Here is a 3,785-nt window from a genome sequence, read left to right as displayed (position 1 = left end):
AATATCTGATTTTGCTATGAATTGGGCTAATGAGTCTCTTCACTATTCCTATGTGTGTTCATTGTGGAACTGGTATTTGGTGGGAAAGGACAAAACTTTAAATATAGAGTTTGGGGTCCCCCTGGCCTCGCTAAATGATATTAACAAATCGATCAGAATAATCACTAATAACAAAATGATCAGAAGTTAACATGAACCCAATCATATACCCAGGGGTCCTCAAACTACAGCCCGCGCGCCAGATGGGACAGCTGAGGACGACTAACCCCCTCACCCAGGTCTATGAAGTTTCTTTATTTAAAGGCCCACAAAACAAAGTTTTTGTTTTTACTATAGTCAAGTCCCCCAACAGTCTGAGGGACAATGAACTGGCCCCCTATTTAAAAAGTTTGCTAGAAGGAGAAAATAAACGTTTGTATTTTTACCAGCTGGCTGCATTTGGGGTAATTATTGATCTGAACTGATACTAAGGATGCCCCCAAGAAACCTGCTCTCTCCCCCAGAAAGAATCTATATTATTTATTTTAAAGAAGAACAAGAATCACCACATTTTGGCGCCCTGAACGTGGGACTGACAAAATCCTGATTCCAGTGGAAAAGCCTCTGATCCTGATCCAGTGGAAAAGTCTTCTTGACCCAGAAATTAGGGTGAGTACAACAAAGAAATTTTATTAGAAGAGTTAAAGTAGAATTTCAGCTAAGATATTTAGAAAACAGCCTGTTTCTGTTCAAGGAAAATGTTTAGAGAGCATTGTCAAAGTTATGGAAAGCCAAGGTTTAATAATAATTTTACAGCAGATCACTGAACTTTTACAAACTGTAAAGCTAGACTAACAATACTTAAGGTAACAGATCTAATTCTAGCCCAATACCCCTTCTCTCTGAGGAAAGGGTAGTGACATCCTGTCCCCAGCTCCTATTTCCCCTATAGACAAGCATGAAAGTCTTTCTACTTTGGAGAAAGGTGAGGTAAAAGAGTTTAGAGATGTCTATTCTGCCTTTTTTCAAGCTACATATCAACAAAATCGGCCCTTTCTATACATGGGGTTCACTCTTTTCCTATAGTTGTTTCATGGATTTGAAAGTTTGAAAAGAAAATATTTGAGGAAAAATGTGCACAGAATTCTGAACACAAGTTTTGGTTTTACACTAGACCTTGTTTCATAGGATTTGTTAGCTGTTCTGAATAGTTAGCAATAAAGAAAGTCGAAAACGAGCAGCCAGCTACAGCTTTACTGCAAACTTGCTGTAGTCTAACAGAGAAAAAGAAACTACCCATTACTTTACAAGTATGAGCCTATTTACCCCCAAGTACTTGTAGGGAAATCAGGTCACATTCATCACCAAATCTAACTGAAGAAAGGTAAAAAAAGAGAAGGGTCTTAGAAGGTGTAAACAATCAGGGAGGCTGGTTAGTTAAATTGAGGGCTCAGTCATCAAAAGTCCTAATGTAGTTACCAGTTTCTCCTCTAGTCTAAGATTGCAAATATATAAATGCAGGAAAATCCAGAACTTCTAGAATGATCTTCCCAAATTGGTCCCTATATGATAATAGTGCTAATGGTATTGACAGTAGATAGAGCTAATACTGTAGAGTTATAAAGCCCAAGATTCCTGTTGCTCCTGGTCTCTCTTTTGGTGTCTACATATTGTTAAGACTATCTCTTGCACTAGATTGTGCTGTAAGCTACATGAGATGGGCACAGAGAACTTTAAAAGTTTAAGGTCATGACACTGAGTCATAAGAGCAATGGTAGCTGCATCCTTAACCAAAGCTTCTGAAGTCTTATATATTGAGGTTTTCAAACCCCACCATCCCACAATTTTGAAAACTAGTTAAATGGTCTGATTTTTAAAATGTTGAATGGAATAATGGGCCATCATGTAGACTTCAAAAAAATTTTTTTCACCTTGAGACTATGAAAATCTAGGCCCATGTTGGAATCATATGTTCTATTTCTAAATTTAGTGTAGAAGAATAAAATAGCATAGTCTGGATTTCAGAATCTAGATTTTTGGATCTTAGAGAGACTTGCCAGTTTGCCAATCTCTTTTGGGTTCAGAGGGTTACTATCCTAAATGCTCATTAATTTTTGCCATTCTCCTGATTTTTCTGGTTGTGTCGTCATAAATAATTTTAAAAGAAAAATTTGTCACTATGGAGATGCTGGCAAATTTGTCCCGCTTTTCATCTGTTATCTTCCCAACTACACATGTAAATATTCTTAGAATGATCTAGCTTGTTGGGTCTCACCTCAAAATTTCTGCACCTTTATTTACCTCTCTACATCATCCATTCACTCCAACTCACAATATTCTACCATCCTCTGCATTAGCATTTTGAAAATAACCTGAAACTGGTTCTGCCCCTTGTTGTCTTGTCTTCCTTATGAAATGGACAGCTGAAGCAGTTTAGCTATTCCGTTGAGTAGAATTATAAACTAAAATGAAGTGGCTCTTCGTCCCTTCCTTCTAGGAACAGAAGGGCCTAGGCAGGATACAGGAAATAGAGAACTGTCCCTCTCCCCCACATCAAGAAGATCCTCTTCCTCGTTCAAATCCAGCCTCAAAAACTTACCATCCTTCTGACCCTGGATAAGCCACTTGACCTCAGTGTGCCTCAGTTTCCTCATCTGTAATATAGCACCTATCTCCTAGGGCTCTTGTGATAATCGAATGAGAAATGAGACAGTATTTATAAAATTCTTTGGATGACTCCCAACACATAATAAGGTTATAAAACTGTTAGCTATTATTAAAAGAGGGGAAGGGAAAGAGGGATGAACAGTAGAAGCACCAGGCAAGACTCAAAACTGAATCACCAAAGAGAAATTAAGTAAAACACCTCCAGCATAAATGTCTCTTCTCTACCCACTTAGCTAAATCTTGTTTCAAATTCTCAGCGACCTTATTAACAGAGGTAGTGTAAAATTAAGGATCAGAATCTTGAAGGACAACATTTCTCCCTCCTTTTCTAAAGGAGGAAGTTTAGGTTTGTTGGATTTTTGCCCAAATTTCTCTTTGCTGTTAAGAAGGATAAGAAGCATAAAAGTAATTAATTAGGAATACAAATAGAGTCCGACTCTCCCCAAAATCTAGGCTTTAAAAAAAAACCTAACTTTAACGTGTCAGATTCTTATGCTTCTGCTAAAGTAGTGAGGGGGGCAGAGGCGCCGCCCTCCTTGTGGCTGGGTTTCCGCAATGTAGTCCTGCCAGACCAAGGGAGGAAAGGATCAAAAGTGAGAGTTGCAACCAAGACAGACAGAAAAGAAGGAAAAGAGAGAGAGAAAGAGAAAAAAAAAAAGGAAAGGGAGAGGGAGAAGGAGAGGGAGAGGGAGAGGGAGAGGGAGAGGGAAAGAAAGGGAGAGAAAGGTGGAGAGAAATAGACACAGAGATAGAGAGAGAGAAGGAAAGAGGAAAAGAGAGAAGGAGGGAGGGAAAGGGGAGGGAAAAGGGAAGAGAGAACGAAGAACAAAGTACGGTGGCTCTGCGGAGACGAAAATAATCACGCGCTGCTCTCCGGCTCCTGCTGCAGCCCACTTGGAGTTAGGAAAGAGTAAAACGTCCGGGGAGCCGGAGTTGGGAACAAAGGAGCACAGTGATGGATTGGGGTCTTTGAAAGAGGGTGTCGCACTGCAGAAAAGTATCCGGCCATGTTTCCCGCGATTGCAACCAAATTCCTCTCCCAGAGCCCATCCCTAGAGCCCCGCCCGAGAGAAGGGGAGGGAGGAGGGAAGGGCGTGGGCTATAGCTAGGGAGGGGAGGGATTCTTCCGAGGGCGTGGT

The sequence above is a fragment of the Antechinus flavipes genome, chromosome 4 (assembly GCF_016432865.1).
Source record: "Antechinus flavipes isolate AdamAnt ecotype Samford, QLD, Australia chromosome 4, AdamAnt_v2, whole genome shotgun sequence".
Classification (NCBI taxonomy): domain Eukaryota; kingdom Metazoa; phylum Chordata; class Mammalia; order Dasyuromorphia; family Dasyuridae; genus Antechinus; species Antechinus flavipes.
This window is presented reverse-complemented; position numbering follows the sequence as displayed.